The sequence below is a fragment of the Miniopterus natalensis genome, chromosome 14, assembly GCF_054644295.1.
Source record: "Miniopterus natalensis isolate mMinNat1 chromosome 14, mMinNat1.hap1, whole genome shotgun sequence".
Taxonomy (NCBI): Eukaryota; Metazoa; Chordata; class Mammalia; order Chiroptera; family Miniopteridae; genus Miniopterus; species Miniopterus natalensis.
In genome coordinates, this window is record NC_142094.1 from 33,054,595 (window position 1) to 33,078,252 (window position 23,658).

The window sequence follows — 23,658 nt, forward strand, 5'->3', positions numbered from 1 at the left end:
GAAAAGAACCCATCACAGTTCATTCACCCAACGTAGAAAACCCACTTTAATTTCTTTCATGATCTATACTTTTTTACTTATTCACAGCAACCATTGCACACTAACTGATCTCAGTGTCATAGTCTATAATGTTGCAGACAGAAGGATTATGACCTCTTTCAGCAGGCTTCCTGCTAGATCGAAGCAGGAAGGGGAGATGGATTATATGGAGAAAAGGTCTTGTTTGAAAACATTAATCTTTGGTAATTAGTAACTGAGGAAGGAAATGCAACCAATACATGAAAGTTAAATTAGCTTCTGCAACAACATTCAGTTTCAAAAGCTGATTGAGTCTGACAATTTATCTTCTAAAATAAAATAACTGAAAATGTAAAAATAAAAATTCTAACAATTATTTAGTCAACCTCAAATGAAACAATCTGAATCAGAAAACGATGAGGAGCTCTTTAGACAATAAACGTATATGTTGTGTGTATGGGTGTTTACTTTTCAGTGAAAGAGTTAATAAAATTAATATTTCTTCAGGTATCAAGAGAAGAGAAGAGCAAAAGTATCTGAACCCAGGTTATTGCTCATTTTAAATGTTTTGGATAAACTTTCCTTCCTTGTTTTTAATGCTGGGTTTTTTTCTTCAAAATATATCTCTATATATCACAAATGACCCATATTTATTCCTCTCACCTTTTGTTTTTGTCTGTTTTGTAAGTGTTTGGGGAGAGATAGCCAATTGAAACTGGTGAAAAAAAAAAAAAAAGGAATAATATATATATTTAAGTACTTAAACAATAGGCTCATTAAAAATAGTCTCTTCAAAATGTGAAAATATAGGTGCTGAAAAAGATAAAACCACTAGCTGCTAAATATACAATTTTTAAAAGGCAAATTCAAGACGTGTCAGATTTAACAAAACCACTGCTAGGAGACCAGTTTCAGAGATTGAGGCCAAGATTGCACTTGAACCCCAGTAGTTCAGTGAACGTTGTGCGATTCCTGTTGCTTCATGGGATAACTACAAAGTCGTTTACTCCCAGTGAGTTCTGTTATTCTGTGGATTCTACAGCATCTGACCATGGAATGAGAAAGGCCTGTTTAGTATGATAAACAAGATCTAAAACTCCTACACTCAGTTCTAACATATGGTCACTGACAAACTACAACTACTAGGAACACCTGAACTCAAACACTCAAGGACCCAAGTATTCCGTAGAGTACTTGGAAATGTGCATTACTTATATGAATTTCCCACTTTCCCCGCCTCCCCAATCTTTGCCAAGTTTTCTTTTTCCGTTATTTATTTCAATCTACACTGATTGTCGGAGTGTTTCAGTTTTTATTTTGTCCTGGTATGTTTAAAATTCTGAATCACATTAATGTATGCAAAACTAAATGACACTTCTAATGATTTTTCTGGCAACTAAGAATTATCCTTGCAGATCACTTTAATTTTTCAATTGTCAAAGTGAGACGTGTCTATGAGTTGCTTCGTTAACTTTCATCTTGCCGGGAAGTCCCTGAAACCCTTCTAAGGTAGTCATTAAAATTGTGGGCCAGAGTTCACTCTTGTTCCTTTTGGCAAAATCAGCTCCATGTTCAAACAACAGATGTGATGTTGAAAGTTTGCATCATTGGAGATAGCCTAGGAGACAGGTGGAAAAGTTGTAAACAGGCCTGTGAATTGCTTTGGTGGACACAGATTTACTTTGAAGATTTCATTGAATCTTTTTAACTTGTAAGCTACTCATGGCACAAGAAAGCAAATTTACCATGCAAACCTTAACCAGATACAAGCTACAATGGAGGGACCTCAACACATTTAGATGTGTGGTTCAGATAATTCTCTTGAAAGTTTAGATAATTGCCTAAAGCTTATTTCAATCTGTGGAAAGGCTTTACCCTCTTCTTCACCCCCTCTCATCTTTTCTTCTTTCGTTCATAATCCTCCCCACCCCACTCTGATCTTTTTGTCACTCTCCAGATCACCCTCCTTTAAATCTCCCTGTTTTATCCTGAATTACCACCTCACTTTTGAAAAGACCTTCCTGAGCTGGGAAATTCCTTAAGTCAGAATGTAATGGGTTTCCTTGTTCTACATCTCCAATGCGTCCAGGGTTCTCTAGAGTCAAATCTTTGGAAACTTTATTAGAAGGTTTCTAGAGAAAGAAAAAAAGAAAAAAAAAAAGCTTCTTAAAGGAAAGATTCTAATGAAGAGGTGGGAGTCAAAGTGCCTACCTTCCACATGTTGCTATGAAAAAAAATATATTGACTGGCCAATGGAAACCTTCACAACTACCCGTAAATCTAAGACATTTGCCTTACACTGTTTCAAAATGTCAAATGAGTAACTGTGAATAATGTTTAGGATTCACAGTCAAATACTTCACATTCATATACAATATTCCTCACATTTAACTTTCTGAAATATCTTATAATTGGGGGGGCAAAAGTCTTTGATCTTTATGTTCAAAACAGCCACCAAGCCCTAGGAAAACACCAGATAAGAGTCCAATCCTTCTGATAAAAGAAAATACATTTTAATCAAACTCAGTAACTCTCTCTTGATAAAAGGTGGTTAAACTGTCCTCCTAAAGAATTAGTAAAATTCCAGGGATTTGGATTCAGATAGTGTGCTCTGTTTGACAATCTGCAAACTGCTCACCATTAAACCTCTAAGGGCAGTTAGATGTAATATTCATTCATTCATTCATTCATTCACTCAAAAAATAGCAATGTAGGATCAATTAAATGCAAATCAAACCTTCTCTGAAAAGAACTTTAAACTTCAAAATGGGGACAAAGTATTTTCAGAAACAATTATAAAGCAGAGTAGAAAGTGCAACATATCCTAAGAGAGGGACAGAATGAGAGCCATGGGCATACAAAAAAGAAAAGATCACATCTAGTAAAGAATGCTTCCAAGAAGAGGTTCATTGAAGCTGCATTTTGAAAGACTGGGTAAGATTTAAATATCTAGGGATATCTAGGGAAAATAATACTGTAAACTAAGTAGCCAGCTTGAACTGTGGAGTGCAACACAGGCAAAAAAATCAAATAATTTAGATTAATTGTTACACAAAGGACTGGAAAGGAAGTAGTGAAAGATTATACTGGGTATCAACAAGTTGTGATGGATCCCTGAGGTTGTGGGTCAGAGAGCTTCAGAGTCTGGCTTTAGAGTATGAATTGACTCAGTAGGTAGTATGGAATCATCAAAAGCTTATAAGAGTACAGTAACTTTCAATAAATTTTCAAAAATTGAAAAAAATAGTCTTTTCAACAAACGATTCTTGAAACAATTGCATATCCACGTGCAAAAAGATGAAATGGATTAAAACTTTTACCTCACTCTACACACAAAAATTAGACCCAAATAGACTTATATGTAAGGGTTAAAACCATGAAGCTTCTAGAAGAAACAGGGGAAAATTGTCATAACCCTAGTTTAGGCAGAGTTCTTTGGACATAAAATGTGTGATACCTAAATGAAAATATTGACAAGTTGGACATAATCAAAAATAAAAATGTATTATTTAAAGTTAAAAACACCAGTATGAAAATGTACAGAAAAGACATATTGGAAGAAAATATTTATAAATCATTAATCCAATAAAGGACTTGTATCCAGAATAAATAATGTGCTCTTACAACTTGATAATAAGACAAACGATTCATTAAAAAGGGGAGAGATTTGAATAGGCCTTTTACTGAAAGAGATATACAAATGGCTATCACAAGATGCGCAACTTCATTAGTCGTTAGAAAAAAGGAAATTAAAACCACAATGAGATAGAACCTCACACCTATTAGAATGGCTATAATCTAGAATCTAACAGGCTTGCCCTCACCAGTTTTGCTCCGTGGTTAGGGCATCAGCCTGTGAACTGCGAAGGGTCCTGTACTGGCACATACCTGGGCTGCAGGCTCGGCCCCAGGCAGTCGGGGCACATGTGGGAGGCAACCAATCAATGTGTCTCTCTCACATCTATGTTTCTCTCTCTCTCTCTCCCTCTCTCTGTCCCTTCCACTCTCTCTGAAAAAGCAATGGAAAAAATATCCTCTGGTGAAGATTAAAAACAAACAAAAAATTCTAACAGGCATTGGTAAGGATGTAGAGAAACTGGAGCTCATACACTACTGTAGGAAATGCAAAATTGTGGCTGCCGTGGAAAACATTCCAGCAGTTCTCCAAGTGGTTAGGTACAGAGTTACCATATGATCCAGCAATTCCACTTCTAAGTATATATGTAAAAGAGATGAAAATATATGCTTACATAAAAACTTGTAAATATCTTTTCACAGCAGCATAGTTCATAATAACCCCCAACTGGAAACAATCCAAATATCTATCAGCTTCTGAATAGGCAAACAAAATGTGGTATATCCATACAAGGGGATATTATTAACTATTGATAAATTCTACCACATGACTAAACTTTGAAAATATTATGCTAAGAAGCCAGATTGAAACTGCCATATATTGTCTGATTCCATTCATACAAAATGCTCAGAAAAGGCAAATCAGAATTATATTTGCCAGGGGCTTCAGGAGGGAGTGAAGGTTAAATACGAACATGCATAGGGGTCTTTTAGGGATGCTAGGAATGTTCTAAAACTGGATTTGATGATTGCTGCACAGCTTCATAAATTACTAAAAACTATCAAATTGTACTTTTAAAACAAGTTGATTTCATGGTATGTAAATTATACTTGAGAAAGTTTCTGAGAGAAATAAATAACAGGCTGAACTGTGTTCTAGGACACTAATCTGGCAGGAAAGCTGTAGCACGGATGGAAGTGAAGTAAAGCCAGGGGCACAGGGACCTACGAGAAGGCTATCACGCTGTCCACGTAAGAGGAATAAAGATCTGACCAAGGAGGGGAGCATGGGAGCAAAAAGAAGAGATTAGATAAGAAGTGGGAGACATCACAGACAATTAGATGGGGAAGTTCTGAGAGGGAGAGTGGTCCGAGATGGCGCAACAGTTTTAAGACCAGATAATTTGGAATAATCCATTTCTGGGGGAGGGAAGAAGCAAGAAAATCGTATGTGTTCAATGTTATTAATGTTTTATAAGCACTCCTTGCTCCGTGAAAGAACTGCTCGCTTAATAACTCAACTTTTTGTATCTAGCCTGTTTCATATTTACTTTAAAATGCCCATTCTTCCTTTCAAATAAAACTGTCTTGAGTCAGATATACACCAAGTTATTACTCTCTGGGAAAAAGAAGAGGTGACAGTAGGTGGATGATGGGGGTTGGAGGGGTGTTTTAATCACCTTTTTATGTAATTTATTTTTAACAAACATGGATTACTTTCTTAGTAAAATTATTTCTCTTTATTTTATATTTACCTACTATTATGGAGCAAGAACAGGGTAATGTGATATGCTTTTAGAACACTCTTAAGTACCTTTGCCATCTTTATTGAGTAATATTTACCTTTTAGTCTTCATCAGCACAGAAATATTTCCTCTGTGGAATAGTTAATTAAAACTGCTTGTTCATAGAACTGTTTGTGAGAAAGTTTTCATCACTGTTACTGAAAAGCCATGGTATCTTCTCAGTGGGCCAGGTCAGAATCCAGTCTCCCCTGGTCACTTCTGTGGCCCCAAAGTGCTCTAGTTGTTTCCTCCCTCCCTCCCTCCCCCCCCCCCCTCCCTCCCTCCCTCCCTCCCTCCCTCCCTCCCTCCCTCCCTCCCTCCCTCCCTCCCTCCCTCCCTTCCTTCCCTTCCTTCCTTCCTTCCTTCCTTCCTTCCTTCCTTCCTTCCTTCCTTCCTTCCTTCCTTCCTTCCTTCCTTCCTTCCTTCCTTCCTTGTTTTTTCCTTCATGATCCCATAAGCCAGGTTCTGAAGTCATACATGCATGTGCTGGAGTCTTGGATCTATCACTTTGGGAAAATTTATTCATTCTTAAAGCCTCTGTTTTTCTCTTTGATAAATAGGTGATTATCCTGCTGAATTATGGTAGACGGTAGATGACTGAATGTTGGGCTTATAGGAAATGCTTAATAAATATCGGCTGTTATTATGGTTTCCATTTGAACAAAATCATACCCCGACATACATTCTTAAATATTAAGGTCATATAATTTGCCAAGACAAAACCAAGGACCAAATTCCTGACAAGATCAGAAATCAAATTGGAGCTACTTCTTCCTCTCCTATCTACATTTGTCTCTGAATCTTTTTGAGGCAGGGAAAAAAGTCCTGGATGAAGTGACAATGTCAGCCCTGAGTTCAGGAATATAGTTTTGAGGTATGTACCTCCTTGGGAAAAATACATACTTACATTTTCCCCCAAAAACTTTGTAATTTCAATATTTCAACTTAATAAATGCGTACGGTAGATCTCCAATTATTGTGGAGCAAAGAAAAAACATGAACTTGGATGCTCCACAGGCCTCGATTTAACTCCTGACTCTGACATTGATTATATAACCTTGGGCAAGATACAGGCATCTTTACTCCTGTTTTCTTATTTGTAAGATGGAAATAATAATGCCTACCTTTTAGGGGTGATGGCTGTATTGAATACATTAGATCATTTTATGAAACTCTGAACACAGGGCCTGACACCTAATCAAGAATAATCAATGAATATCATTTCTTCCCTCTTCCTTGCAATTCTCTTCCTCATTCGATAATAGTGAAAGAAGAAAAGGGTATATGGTAGTTAACATTTCCTGAAATTTCCAAAGGAGTTGCAATTGTGTTTTATTTAGTTTAGTTATTTAGTTAGAGGAATTACTTTTATTTTATTTATTTTTAAATTTTAAATTGTCCTCATAGATGAACGTTCATATTTGTCATTTCTTATGGCTCTATCTTTGATTCCTAAATCACAGTCTTATGATCTGAAGCAGTAGGATTTATTTCACTTATTAAAATGATCCCTACTTTCCTCCACTTTTATGTCTTCCAGATTACAAACGGAACCCATGCTTGATGCAGTTAGTGAAATAGTGCAATGCAGAGTTGCATAAACACAACACTAATCTTCGACGCTCCCTCATTCCTATGATAGCCACTTGCAGTAGCCAGCGGTATGCGATCCTCTCCTTTTATATACACATAAACCCACATGCGTGTCTTTGGGAGAGTTTTATTTGCTTATTTTTCTAGGAAGAGACTAGTTCAAGACATGCTATTCTACATCTTGCTTTTATAAGCTTAATATATTATGAAATTCTTTATAATCCTTGCTTAACATAATTCTTAAGATGAAGACCAAGAAACGTAATTCTCTCTCTTTCTCTACTTCCCTTTCAGCACTGCCCTTTGCTTTCACCTGCTGCTTATACTTTATGTAAATTATTCCTAGATATTCTTCTAGAGAAGAAAGTTTTGGGCAATTAACTTTTGGGGAATGGGGTTAGGGACAAGCTACAGGGAAAAAAATGTTTTTGTTTTTATTTTTAGTCTCTCAATAGAGTTAGAACTCCGTACTCATTTCTCTGTGACAACTCCTTATCACATAACATAATTCTCTTTCTCTTGTCAGCCTCTCTTCTTGGTCTATAGATTTTTCGATATCAGGGATAACTTCACATCATCCTGTTTCCTCAGTGGAACAAACTAGATCTATAGAAACCTTTAGAAAAAGCAGTAAGGGTAATGGTTAAGGACCCTAACTTTGGAGGTCAGAGTGATTTGGGTTCCAAGTTATCCTCTTTTACCTACTACTAACATCTAATCTTAGCCTCTCTAAGACTTATTTATTACATATATTAAAAATGGAAATAACAGCATCAAACTCATGTAATTATAAAGACTAAATGGAAAATGAATACATATCACTGGGTTCGATAAATGTTCAAATTAGTAATTGAGGATGAAAAGGGAAAACGGGAGGTATTTTAGATATAAGATCTTGGGAAGCGAGGAGAACTTTGGGCTCTCTCAAACCTTTGGCAGTTAAGGTTTTGCTGTTCTTAAACTTCTGTTACCTCTTAGAGACCCAGTAAAACTCCCTTGTCTTGGGCATTCTCTGGACCTACCGTGTATATATGTTCAGATTCTCCTTGCCTTCTTTCAAAAATTTACTTTATCTTAAATATTATTTCCTGCCTTTAAATTTGAGGTCACAATTAATCTGTACTAATGGAAAGTAGCACAACCCCACCTTTAATGTCTAGCTGAGAACTAAGACGATACTCATTGTCTCATAGTTCAAGCCCGGAGCTTCACTGAAGAGTGTTTAAAAGATCACTTGAGCTAAGAGTCACACTTCTGGTCAACTCAGCTCCCTTAGGAAATCTTGGGGAGAGACTGAACCTGGCACAGAGAAATTTATCACACTGCTAACAGAAGAAAGAAGAGCAAAAGGTGAGATAAAAAATAAACGATGAGTGGCTGTTAATAGGAGGCTGTGTAATATGGAGCAAATTGTAAATAAATTATCTGCACTCAATTCCTTCAGTTGAAAGATGGGGCTGGTGCTTATTACCTGCACAGTTGTTAGGGTTACACATCAGTATTTATACAAAGTGACTGGTATATAGTAGGCAATCAATAAATACAAGTAATATTAAAGTATGTATTTTTAGATAGTAGTATACATTTGAAAATACATAACAGCCTTCCTGAGAAATTAATGGGAAGATGCACATGGTAGGTCAAATGTACACCTTAATTCCTGTCTCCTGGGAACAGAAGGGTGTTTGTTAGACAAACTTTTTAAACTTCATTTGGAAGGGGAAAAAAATTTAATGCTTCAATGGAAATCTCAGAAACAACATGTGATTCTAGCAGTGAGAAGGAGAGCAGGGAGAGGGGAATCAAGAAGTTTAAAACAAACAAATGAAAACACTAGGAGAAGGCCTAATCAGCATGCCTGCTCTGGTACAAGAGACCAAAGAAGAGAGGGGGCTTAAGACACTGCTGGGAAAGAAGCAGAGGATTTGGTGACAGCCTGGATAAAGAGGAAGAAAGAGATGCTGTGTGTTTAAAAGATATATGTGATAACTGAGTCCCTAGTCCTGACAGAGAAGCTAAGCCAGTGATGCCTTCTTTACAAGGAAAATAAATTGACCTACATCAAGCTAACTGTATTTATTCAGTGCATCTTACTACTGCTCAAAGAGAGGAGGGAACACCTTTTAGGTGATGTTGGGGAGAAGAGGGAAATTTATTATTTGCTTGTCATCAGCGGGAAAAAATTACAGCAACATATTCAGATTTGGCTCATTATAATAGTTTCATAAAGTGTGATTTGAATAACAGGTTAATCTCCACACTCTGCTAACTGTAACTTTTTTTTTTTTAACATGTATTACTTCTCTTAGTTCTTCAGTAATTGTTAATACTTTTTTGGAGAAGCCAGGAAGGTGAGAAGCATTGGTGGCAAATGAAGACAAGGATTGACTCCCAGAATTCCAGTATTCTTTAATCTGCATTGTTTTATGTTGTAAAATCCTATATAATATCAATTCAGCTAAGAATTAAGTCCATTTAAACAGGAGACTAAAGAAGAATTAAAGAAAATATTACCAGTATAAACTTACTCGCTTTAGATAACCAAGAAAACCTTAAGACTTTATTGACTCATTTCTATAAAGTAATGGTGGATTTATAGATGTGTAAGGTACCATAAGGTATTCCCTTCCTGAATTTTCTTTTCTTTTTGAAAAGGAAGAGCATCCCAAAGGAAAATGATTGTGTCTGCTTAGAGAGGAGCAGAGGATCCAGTCCTGGATTGGTTCCCATTTATTCAGTCTTCAACCTTTATGAAAGGTAATTTAAAAATCAATTAAATCTCACTATTTACCACTCTACAGACAAACAAAAAAAAAGGTGAACTGTTTTTTTTGTCCAATTACAAGTGTTTGATTCTGGTATCTTATTCGCTACCCCCCCCCCCCCACACACACACACTTAATCATTAATTGCTCTGAATTTCGTCGGCATGCTGGCAGGCAGAGCCTCAGTCTGTAATCCAAAAGAACACAGCGCTGTACCTACTGACTGGCAAGTTATGTGACTTAACTTTATCTGTGTGTTTGAATCTGGTTGTCATTATCTTTCTACAAGGCTGATTAGGAGAAAAAAAAAGAAAAAAAAAGAAAGACAAAGAATTAGATAAAATGTGTAAACTCTAAAGAACTACTTGAAAGTCCAGGGTGATGTCATTGTTCCTGACCTTGATGGGATAAAAATATTATCTTAACCCGCTGACAACTCATTATTGGTAAATAAATATCTAATATATTGGTAGTCCCTTTGGTTAAGTAAAAGAGAGAAAGAAAGGATGCTAAGAGATCAGCAAAACACGGATCAAAACCCAGAAATGTAGGGTACTAAATGCACTATCTTCCTTGCTTGTAAAAGTTATCAAGAGCATACCAAAGATTAAAAGCAGGAGTTTAACTCCTTAACCAGGCATAGCGTAGTTTACTTGGAAAATATAAATGAATAGAAGTAGTGTTTACAGCCCTTACCTGTAAAATCCTGCCCTTATATGAAATTTATTGCTGCTCTCTTTATGTTTTGACAAAACTACCTTCCTTATCTTTATCGCTCATCTTTCCACTGTGTGATCTGCGGCTAGAAGCCCATGGCAGGCCTCTCCCAGTTAAAGCCCAGTATCAAAGGGTTCATCGGCCCTCTTCCCTGTTTTCTGTGGGCAACTCCATTCATTTTTCTTAGGAGGTAAATATGAATATAGGAGTGGAGACTGGGAAGAGGAATTAAGGAAAATGTTACCCAAAGGCTGAGAAAGCCGACACCCTATTTGTGGTAGAAAGTGAACTCCACCTCATTTATCTCTCTACTTCATGTAAAAGATCTTTTTTACCCTAGTCAACATGAAGGGTGTGTGTGTGTGTGTGTGTGTGTGTGTGTGTGTGTGTGTGTGTGTGTGTGTGTGTGTGTGTGTGTGTGTAACAAGATTTTAGGGTTTAGAGATATTCTGCATAATGTCCCTGGATTAGGAAGTTAATCACCACTCCCATCTTTTCCTTCCCAGCAGTCAAATGCCTACATTTCTTAGGTGACCTTTATCTCTAAAATCTGCCGAGATAATGCAGACATTAAGTGGGTGGCCTTGGGCCAGTCCTAAGCTTCTTTCAAGGGCAGGGTGTGCTAGGTAAAAATGAAGGTGTTACTACCTACCTCCTTAGCACTTGTCTTGGTGCATTTTTTCCCCTCTTTATTTTCCCAGATTTATTGAGGTATAACTGACTAATAAAGTTTTATAAATTTAAGATGTATAATGTGATGACTTGATATATGAATATATCTGAAATGACTATTCCAGTAAAGTTAGTTAACACATCCATCATCTCACATAATTACCACTTTGTGTGTGTGTGTGTGGTGAGAACACTTAAGATCTACTCTCTTAGCAAATTTCAAGTATACAACATGGTATTGTTAACTATAATCACCATATCATTCATTACATTCTCAACTTACTCATCTTATAAGTGAATGTTTGTGCCCTTTGACCTACATCTCCCCATTTCCTCCAGTCCTCAGCCCCTGACAACCACCATTCTAATCTATTTTTATGAGTTTGATTTTTTTAGATTCCACATATAAGTGAGATCATACAGTGTTTATCTTAGCATAAGTATGTCGCTTAGCATAATGTCCTCAAGGTTCATCCCATGTTGCCTCAAATACCAGGATTTCCTTCTTTTTATAGCTGAATAACATTCCATTGCATACCTATAACATAATTTTTTTTTAAAATATATGTTTATTGATTTCAGAGAGAGGAAGGGAGAGGAAGAGAGAGATAGAAACATCAATGATGAGAGTCATTGATCGGCTGCCTCCTGCACGCCCCCGACTTGGGATCGAGCCCGCAACCCAGGCATGTGCCCTGACGGGGAATCGAGCCGCGATCTCCTGGATCCTAGGTCGATGCTCAACCGCTGAGCCACGCCTGGCTGGGCTATATCACATCTTCTTTATCCATCCATTCACGGGTGGACACTCAGCTTGTTTCCATGTCTTGGCTATTAAGAATAATGCTGCAATAAACAGGGGAGTGCAGATATCTCTCCGAGATAATGCTTTTATTTTTTTCAGATATATACCTAGTGGTGGGATCGCTGGATCATATGGTAGTTATATTTTTAAATTTTTGAGGAACCTCTGTACTGTTTTCCATAGTGGCATTACCAATTTACATTGGTGCCAAAAATCAACGTGTGATCCCTTTTCTCCACATCATCACCAGCGATTGTCTCTCTTTCCCCCCCCCCCGTTTTTTTTTTTTTAATAATAGCCATCCTGACAGATGTGAAGTAATGTCTCATTATGGTTTTGATTTGCATTTCCCTGGTGATTAGTGATGGTGAGAACCTTTTAATATTGTCCATTTGTATGTCTTCCTTGGAAAAATATATCTATGAGGGTTTGTTTTGTTTTTTTGCTATTGAGTTGTATAAGTTCTTTATACATTTTGAATATTTACCTCTTATCACATATATGGTTTGCAGATATTTTCTCCTATTCCTTGGGCAGCTTTTTAATTTTGCTGATGGTTTCTTTTGCTGTCAGAAGTGTTTTAGTTTGATGTAGTTCACTTGTTTGTTTGCGTTTTTGATGTGTGTGTGACATTTAAGTTGCTGGGCAAGGTGACTGGTACAAAGCAAGCAGAAAATACAGTGCAGCCATTTTCCTGACGTTTTCTTGTTCACATTTTTTCTCCCCAATTACCTGGAGTGGCTCTCCCAGTCATTCACACTATTTTGCAGGTTCTGGCTAAGAAAACACAAATGTGTAAAGTTCTAAATAAAAGAATAAATTTTAGAAACCTGTAACCTCATTGAACAAAGTTAAAAACTTTCTAAATACCAAATCATTGAACTGAAACAAGATCAATTTGACTGAGTAAAACACCATAAACCATCACTAAACAGTCGACCCTTCCTTTTTACTCCCTGCGTAGTTGACCTCACTTACTGTGCTGCTGCAAAGGCTCTTCAACTGGTCTCCTTTCTTTCGTATAATCCTTTTGAATCCCTCCTGGCTGCTGACAATAATCTTTTAAAAATGTGGATTTAATCCTGTCATTCCCCAGCCATCCCTTAAAATTTTCTGTGCCTACCAATTTCCTTCAGGATGAAATTCAACCTCCCAACCCTGGCATACAAAGCTCTTGGCCTGGGCACACGGCCAGGCTCATTTCACAACAGCCTCATTTCTCCTTGTATTTCCCCCAACCTTCAACAAATTCTAAACCATTTCGCAGAGCCCCTTTCAAATTCTCAGTCACACTAGCCTTTCTCCGACCTCTGGGATTTTTCAATGTTTTTCTTCTATCTTCTTTATTACCAAATCACTTCTTTATCTATCAAATCCTTCTGGACTCAATGCCTCCTCTGCACAGCCTTCCTGACCCCTCTTCCTCAATCTCAGATTAAATTAGATCACTGCCCTCAAAGCTGTCCTAGCATCTACTGATTTGGGTCTTGTGTTGTAAGAAATCATGTTACTCTTCTAGCGTGAGAGCTTCTCGAGGACAGCAACTACAGTCTTTTCATCTTTAAGCACTGTGCAAAATAGATGCCCAGTAAATGAATGGCATAATTAGGGAGGCTGTGTCTTAAAAATGATAACTACACTTTATAGAGTACTTATTAAATAACTGTGTGTGAAATTTTAAATTGTATCCTCTCAAAAATTCTCACCGTGGCTGGGTAACTCAGTTGGTTTCAGCATCATCTGGATACACCAAAGTTGCAGGTTCCATCCAGGGACAGGGCACATACAAGAATCATCCGGTGAATGCAGAAATAAGTGGAACAACAAGTCAATGTTTCTCTCTCTCTCGCTCACTCTCAAATCAATAAAAAAAACAATTCTCAAAGGATTTTACTATTATTCTCCCCATTTTAATAAATGAGAAAATTTAAAAATAAGAAAGGGACAGAAGTAGAATTCTGTTCTGTTGTGCCTGTGTATACTTTTGATAAAGGACTCCTAACTAGAATACATTGAATATGCTGTAATAAAGTATTTCCTGAAATATATCACAATCCAAACTTTTCTCAGCCATTAAAAATGACCAATGTTGAATGCTTCTCATAGAAAGATCTCAGTCTTCATCCTGAACTTGGGAGGCCAGGAGGAAAGAGAGTGGGTAGAATAGAAGATGACAGAGGAAACAATTTTACTCAAAAATTGAAGATGAAAGTGTTTAGGACCAAATAGGAAGAAAGAATTACTAGGTAAACACCTCAGTTGGAAGTTTCCTAGTCTTTTTAAGATCAGCACCATTGTAAAATTAAAAGAGTTCCACTTCCCATTTTCTCCTATTTCATTCCCAAATTCCCTTTTCTAGGGTTTAAAATGTTGACAGCCCCATGGAAGTATAAGGATTTTAGAACTGGTTTTGCTGGTAGTGTAGCCAGGTTAAGGAATATGGTCCCCCCCCCGAGCTCCTTGTCATTTGCCATATTAACATCAAATTCTGAGCCGTAAATAGCACACAGTCAAACTTTCCAACGCGAGCAGCCCTTTAGAGCGCCCTACTCCATACTTGCATAATACAGGATGTGTCAGTGATCAGTCGTGGACATCACTGTCTGTTTCCCCAAGTTCCATCAGCCCAAGTGGGATGGGTTACACAACCAAAACATTTACACTGTTATTTGTGTCTTACTATGTTTAGTTTTGGATCACAAATTTTAGTACATCAGCCCTCCTGTTTTTAAAAGAGAAAACAAGGAAATATTCAAGCAGGTTAGCATTTTTCTGACAGTTGGCAAGCTTTGGGTACTTATTTCCTGCTCTAATTTTTCAGCTACTTTTAAGTTTGTTTGTTACTGTGGTAGGTTCTTAGTAACAGACATCTCCTTGGTTATTTGTGCAGAAAAACGCCTAAGACTACACAATGTAGTCATTCTCAGCATGGTAGTATGTGGCCTACCTATTGGTAGAAGACACATTTTCAAGTGAGGATTTTTCTAGTCTTTAAATCCAAGGCAATAATTAAACCTCTGCCATTTATAAAGAATGCATTTTATTTAATTATATAATTTTAATTCATATCTCATTTAGTAGGAGTAATAATAATAGTCACCATTCATTTTTGTGCCAGCTCTGGATTGATCTCTTTATAAACTTTGTTGCATTTTAGTCTCACAGTAATTGGAGATCAATCTAGCCCTGCTGAAGAGACAATAAAGAGAGAGCGGGCGTGTGAACCAAGTGTTCTGTTGGCTCACCTGAGGAGAGGTCCTTTTGATATGGGGAATTAGTCAGGCTCTATAGAAGATAGATATTTGTGAAATATCTTACAGATATGGAAATGATGTGAAGCATGCATTAGAGATGCAAGCAAAGAGCTAGAGTAAAGGTAATAAATGAGAAATACTCAAAATATTCTCAGAGAAAGTGAGTGGTCAGACTAGTTGGACTAAAATAGTAAGGTAGATACTGGGAAAAATTAGAGTTAAGACTGGAAAGTAAAATTGAAGCCACAGAGTCCTGCTTCATGGAGATTGAATCAGTAGTAAGGTAGGAGGCATCAAGTTGGAAGAGACTAGAAATAGTTTTAAAAGATTATAAGAATTTTTGCAATAAAACCCACACCCGAGTATAATGAAAACACTCTTGTTATCCTTTACTCACTACTCACAAAATACTCTGTACTCCAAATTTGTGGGGGATTTCCCCACACCCAGCAATTCTGCAACTCCAGCTGTGTATTCTATAATCAATTCAGTTCTGACACTAGCTGGAGTTAGCATCAGGTTCCACAAATTAAGAGCTCAGTCCCACAAGACCCCCACCACACCCCACTTCAGACCCCAATGGCAAATCCAGGTTGTTACCTGTGCTTCTGACAGACTGCCTATAAATCAAACGTTTCCGTGCCCCCCTCCTTGGTTTAGGTTAATTTGCTAGAGCAGCTTACAGAACTCAGGAAAACAGTTTAGTTACTATATTACCAGTTTATTACAAAAGATACTAAAAGATAAAAGTAAACAGTCAGAGGAAGAGATACACAGAGAGAGGTCTTGACGGGTCCCAAGCACAGGAGCTCCTGTCGCTGTAGAGTTGGGGGGTCCATTCCCCTGCATGTGGATGTGTTCTCTTTCATCAACCCACAAGCTCTCCGAACTCAGCAGAGATAACAGGGCCTAGATGAGAATCCACATGTAATGAGCAGTAGAGATGCATATAAGGGAGATTTAAAGTAAAAAATATAATTAATAACAGAGGTTGGGAAGTCTAAAATAGTGAGCTCTGGACGCCCTAAATTCATAGAATGGATTAACCACAGCCATGCAGGTGGTAGGTCTCCTGACACCTACTCCCGTGCTCAGCTCCGTTTGGCTTTGCTACCAATCCTGGACAGCATCCTTTAAAAAAGAATCTTAAAAAGGCTGTGCAACACCAATACCTGGCCTGGCCTGTGGGCAGAGTACAGAGCAAGACAACGGGAACCCTCCTTGACCTTTACTGCAATATGGAGATGGTAAATTCCTAAGAAAGTACCAGGAACATTGTATGAGCATTCTGCGTGACATTGACATCTTTTGTTAGAACCAGATACATTAACAGTGTTTTCATAATGAGATCTCAAAGTTCAGATGAATCTTTCTGGAAGGAAAGGTTAAAATAGAAATGTAAGTGCAATGGTTAACAATTCTCAGACACTTACCATATGCCAAGCATCATTCTAACACAGTGTGTAAAATAATTCACTTCATTCTCATAGTAACCTACTGAGATAAACTCAATTTTATCAGGCCCATTTTATCAACAAGGAAGCTGAGACTCAGAGATAAAGTAACTTGCATAGGTTCTCAGAGTAGGCAGACTGGAGCAGGCTTCAAATCCAGGTTTCTATGAGTCCAAAACCTTTTTCACGGCTTGTAGTAAGCTATAGACTGCCCACAACTATTTTGTCTGGCATGACCTGGGATTACAAGCATTCTTTTTTAGTGACATTTTTTATTGGCCACCATACTCTACAACCACATTTTTCTGAATATAGCACTGATTTTATTTTCTAGAAGAAAATGATTTGCATTGAGTAACTTTTGGTATAATGGGGAATGTAAAATGAGCAACTTCCCTTTTATCTTTCAAATTGTATTATATTTTGAAATATATAAAGATGCTTTTTATAGGCAACAAAGAGGATTTTAAAAAAATATTGTCATTTGGAAACATTTGCTTGGAAACATTATTAAATAATCACTGAAATGACAATCTAGATAGATATGCGCCGAAAGTGCTCGTTAATAGATCAAATATTTTATTTAACCAAAAATCATGCACAATTTTTAAAATATATTTAATTGAATTAGATACATTCAATCATCTTCTGAAGCCCAACTTCAATGAAAAACCAACCCTATAAACTGATCACATTTATTCTCTCAGAGATTCTCAATGTTTCTTGATATACAGGAGTCTGAATTCCAGAGGAATTGAGGCCTAAGGATGAATTAACAAGCAGCAATAATGTAAGTAGATACAACTTATCAATATAAAATATAGAAAGATGTGATGAATTAGAGATGATTTTCTCTTTTAGATGTGTCTATTTAAGGAGTCTCAAAAAATAAAAATAAAAAACTGGGCCTGGGTTTTATTATTTATAAAAGGGGGGCATGGAGAGGACTCCTCTAGCTCCTGTCAGGATGTATTGAATCCTTACACACACACACACACACAAATAGGCATCTGATGAATTCTTCAAGTCAACCTGATTCTTCTTGTGAGATATATTTTAAGAACAATTCTTTATCTAATAATTTAGAAATTCTTTCTTAGATTAACTCAGAGGTTATGGGTTTATGACAGTGTTTTCCAATTGTGCATGATTATAAGAACCACTCTAGGGTAATTCTTAGGCCCCTTGCTCTGGAAATTTCCTTGTGAATTTATATTTTAAGGTAAAGCTTATGATCACTCGAGTTTGGGAAATGAGAAACCAGTCCTGGTAGGAAAAACTCCCCAATGTTCAGAACTAAAATGTACCTTTGTACTGCAATGAAAGAGGTGGGGGTGTCATTGAATTCATAATTAAAAACATCTTTGACTATTTTAAACTTGAGAGTATCTTCTAAGACTTGAAAGTGTTCCTCTACTATTTACCATGGAAATATGAAAGATATAGAATATATTTAATCTCTGTATAAGAAAGCAGAGGAGGGTAAGTGATTTGAGTAAGAATAGAATTTAATAAATGAAGCAAGCAAACATTCATCAAAGCCATATTTATATCATCTGGCAATTCCTAAATGATTATCATCGGCCAATGTTTTCTCTAAAATATATTCTATTTCAGTTATAAAGTGTGTTTTCTTTTAAATCTAGCTACTCATCTGTTCTAAAAAAAACAACTCCAAAACAAACAAACAAAAAACTCCTGATAATTCTAGAGCCCATTATGCTTGTCAGTAACAAAAAGTGGAGAATCTCTAAATCTCTAATCTTGCTTTTCCAATATCTCTCCCTGGATTCTCTGTGAAATTGATGGGTAAAATATTAACTGTTATGGTGCCTAACAGAAATACTTAGAGGAAAATAATTCCGCAGAACAAGAATGAAAGTGTTCTCAATGGTGTGCAGAACTGGAGCACACTAGCCTGAGTGTTTTACAAATACTGCCCAGATAAACTGTTGTACTGGACTCTCTTAAAGCAGCCAAACTGCCCAACAGAGTGAGGAATAGCAATGTGGTTAATGGGACAAAACCATGCATAACTCAAGGGTCTGGCAATACCAAGATGAGTAAGGCAGAGCTCTGGCCTTCAAAGAGTTTACAGTCTGATATGTAAACTAATAGGTTACTATACAGTATTAATTATCTATGTAAATTTAGAAAAAAATTTTAATTAAAAAAATTAAATATTTTTAAATTTAAAAAACATTATCCTCACCCAAGGATATGTTTTAGAGAGAGGAAGAGAGAGAGAGACAGATGTGAGAGAGAAACATTGATCAGTTGTCTCCTGTATGCATCCCAACCAGGCATAGAACCTCCCAATTTAGGCAGGAATAGACCCCACTGCCTTTTGGTGTACAGGATGACACTTCAGCCAACTGAGCCGCCCAGCCAGGCTTTAAAATTTTTATTTATTTATTTATTTATTTGAGAGAGAGAGAGAGAGAGAGAGAAACATTGATTTGTTGCTCCACTTATTTATACTTTCATTGATCGATTCTTGTATGTGCCCTGACTGGGAATCAAACCTGCAACCTTGGCATATTGGATGACTCTCTAACCAACTGAGCTATCTGGCCAGGACCTGAGTCTAGTTTTAAGAAAACTGGCAGCTTCCTGCCGTGGTCTCTGGGTGGTTATGCTGCCATGTAAGAAGTTCCCTTGTCCTGCTAGAGACATTACATGGAGAGCCGTTGAGGCCACATGGAGAAAAAGAGGGATTCTTCTGAGTCCTGCTTTTCACCCACCCCCATCATGGTGGCAACTGGTGAGATACTCACATGTTAGATCCTCAAACCTGTCCAGCCACCAGCTAAAGATCACCAAGTAAACATGTTTTGTGCAAAGAACCAGCCAGTTGAGTACTGCTCAAATTCCTGACCCACCAAATCATGAAATATAATAAAATGGTTGTCATTTTAAGCTGCTAAGTTTTGGGGCTGTTTTTACACAACAACGCATAATCAGAACAAAATGATTGATTAATTCTCTCTGAATCAGAAACACTCCTCAAATGGGATTGAAATACAAGTATGATTTTGAAGGGTAAACAGGGGGATTACCTAGGCAACTAACAGGGGAAAGGCACTTTCAGTTGATGGGACAATATGAAAGAAGACAGAGGAACCTGAGTTTGGTGTATTAGAATTTTTAAGTATTTTGTAGGAAAAAAAGAAAACAAAAAACAGAGTAATGAATGGAGGGTTGGAGATTAGGCTAGGGAAAGATCGACCAAAAAAGAAAAATCTCATATGTTAACCTCTTTATACTAGATATATTTATATGTTTATATAGAAAATGGTTGGAAGTTATTTTAATAATCTAAAAAAAAAAGATGACAAAAATATGAAATAAAGATTAAGCAATTTAAAACTTTAAATTGCATAAGAAATGGGTTGAATGTATATAGAAGGAAGGATTAAGAAAGAGCATTGACTAAATCCCAACTTTTGAATTTAGTGGCGGAATGGGTACCACCAATGGAAAAATGGAAAAGTGTGAAAAGCAATCGGACTATTAGATGTCATATCCATCTTTGGCTGTATTTACTTTGAGCACCTGTACATTTTCAAGGTGGAGAGAGATGTCCAGTCAGCAAAAGGATGAAAAGATTCTGTAGCTTACATTAGGGTTCTCTCTCTCTCTCTTTCTCTCCCCCCCCCCCTTGTTACACACACACACAGATATTGAAATTGTGAGTGTGTAGGTGGTGGTGAAACCAAGTGCAAAGATGAAACTACCCATAGAAAGCAAGTAAAGTGACAATTGAGACTACAGACAAGAATAAAACACAAGATTATAAGGGGTGGGGAGAGGGGGGAAATCCAAATAAATAAACAGAAAAGATTCAGCCTGTAAACTATGTTGTGGAAGCCATGCTGAGAACTAGATTGTTCACTTTAGTTGCTTAAAACTCAATTTAGCTACCCTACCCACCAAATCATCTAGACTTTATTTCAGTGTACTTGGGATTGAGCTGCTAATAATATCTAAATGTTATGTAAATCTAAATAACTATGGATTTAAGTCTAGGGGTGGCAAGACTATAAGTATATATAATTACATTTTTCTTATATGTGTATATTTTTTCTATACTGTTGACATGAATGCTTTTAAAATAGCATTTTCACTACTCTAATATGAAAAATGATCTACTTGCCTTCACACTGAATTATCAAATGATTCTTCGCTTCTTTTCATTTCAATATCACAAGCCAAAAGAAACACAGTCAGGATTTGTTTTACTTTATAAAGTAACAGCATGTTTCTAAGTTATAAAGAGAAGTTAGAAAATTATCAAATTGATGCATATGGCCTTGAGAATTTTTCACAAATGAAGTGGAAACTGACAAAAAGAAACTTGAACTGAATTTCATTTAATTAAGGACTATTTGCTTCTGTCATCCTCAATAAGAAGTGAATATTTTGGTTGAAACACCATTACCAATAAGTGACTTGTTTGCTTTCATCTCCATGACAGGGAGAAGGCTAAGTCGTTTGGAAAAGAGGAAATTCTAAGGTGTGACTTAAGATTACATATTTTTATTTTAGAGTAGAAATATGATTTTTTTTGCTCATTTTTCTAGATCGGGATTTGGGAACAGAAAAATCCCACTTCATTTTTTATTTTTTTCTGAGACCTTCAATCTCCTTTAAACGGAATATGGTCAATTCCTAGTTGTGGAATAACCACAAGACAATTAGAAGTTAAATTGTTGAGCAGCCCGCATCTAATTAAAGTCTCTCCATTTTAACTATTTTATTTTTAGCATCTGAAGCAGTTTGTAGCTCTTCTAGGCTATAATCATGTTTATTTAAGAGTAGTGCAGTCGTCAGTGAGAAAATAAAAACCTACCAGAACTGCTGTACTGAACAGAAGGAAACAGGGAGATGGGTGGTATGTTTAGCATACTTTTCAGTTTATGATTTCCTTCAATTTACTGTACAAATATTTCAGCTTCAGTTCTAGGACTCTATGTCTGAATGGGTTTCCTTTGTATAATGTCATGAACATGTGTATCTACATTGGTTTAAGAAGTTATCCAAGCTTTTTACTTTGCAGAAAGTTAGAGCCCATAAAGTTCTGAAGATGCTGAGTAGGTTTTATTTTACAAGTCGTTCTAGGATGTCATCACATCTAAAATTCTCAGTTTTTAAAAATATGCAGAAAAACACACACAGTATGAATGAAGATTTTGCCATATTATTTCCCAGAGAGTGAGAACTATAACCTAGGAGTAGTTTTTGCCTATTCAGAACGAGAACCTTCTGAATATCCTTCTGAATATCACCAGAGTATCACATTAGCAAACATTCCTTAGTTGCCTACTGTGTCCTAACCTCTGTACACCCTTCATATGGAGCTTCCTCTTTAACTGTCAGAACAACAATATGTGTTAAGTAATATTACAACCTCTCTCTATCTTTTTTTAAAACTCATAAATAGTCTGGGTCTAACGTGGTTAAAATATGCTAGTTATTAATTGGCAGAGCAATGTTTTGACTCTAGCAGTTAAACCTTACTATTTTGTGCTCTTAACCACTCTTAATATTATTTTTAATGTAAAGAGTATCAAAATAAACATTTTGTCAAGAGAAATACTTGGAAAAAATTCCTCATTGCCAGTAGCTCTGTTTAAGTGGAGGCAGCACAGAGAGAGTTCAGGGCTCTGTGCCGGGAGTTATGTCCTCACCAATAAGCACTACGACTCTAGACAAGTCCCATCTTTCCTATTTCATCATCTGTCCAATGGGGACACTATGAGTACTTTCTTCCTGGGTTGTTGTGAGGATTAAATAAAACATAAAGTATAATTAAACACTTAGCGTACTGTCCAGAGCATAAGGAGTTTTCAATTAACTTTCAAGTGCTCTTATTTTGTGTTGGTATTTTTATTATCATCATTATAATATTTCGAAATGTAAGCTCATGCCCTAATTCAGTTGGGCTCATCAAGTACTGTGGGATCGATAGTATTCTAATTCTAGTGATAGATATCTATCGAACATATATCAATGTGCTTTTTCCAGTTTGGAAAAAAGAAACAAATGCATATTTTAAAAATAATAATTAAAGAGCATTCTAAAAATGGTATTTGGGAAAGTGCTAAATAGAACATAAGCTAAATATAGTAAAGGTGGTGAGTGCTCAGGAATGAGACTTATCATGAAAGGTGTTACTGAAGTCGTCAAACCTGGGATGAGACAAAAGATTGCTAACTCCTGGAGTAAGAGTCAGGTGATTAACTTAACCATGAATTTGTTTTTTTCATCTAAAAAAAACCTTCAAATATCATAAATTATATTGGATATCACTCCAAAGAGTTAGTGGCTAATGAACTGTAGATACTGGAGTGGAGGAGTGAAATGAGAAGATTGGTGTTAGGAAGGCAGACTAGATAGGAAGGGGAAAGCCTGGCAGGAGAAACATCAGTTTTGGAGGGCTTTGGAAAATCGGTCTGATTTAATGAGAGCCTGGAATTATTATGATGACAGCAGGAATGAAGACCTGCCTGACCTAGAGGAACGACTCTACTGGCTGAATTTCAGACTAGAAAAAGACATAGACAGTTGAGGGTGGAGACCCTTTGGTGAGCCCTATGTCATTTCCTCCAGCCTTACTGGATAAGTGGCCACTTTGCTTAGTTCTAGAGATTATATACAGACTTTTTCTTATATACAAATACTGGTGCTATCGCGACTAGAAGTTGTTACTGTTACAAAGAATATGCTGTGAGCCTATCCTGCACTGGAAGCTAAACCACATGATGGCCGGCAACCAGAAAGCTAGGCCACCCAGAACCCATGGGATGGAGAAAGTGGCCAGCGTGGGCCCCTCTGACTTCTTCAGAAGGCCGCCCAAATTGCATGGAAGGGGAGGACTGTCCAACTCCACTTGCCGGAAGTGCCTTTTCTGGGGGGCCATGCAGTTCTTGCAGCTGGGCTGTCCATTTCCCCAGCGACCTTGGCAGCAACATGCTTCTGATTCAGCCTGTCCACTTAGTTGTAAAAGTACATTGATCA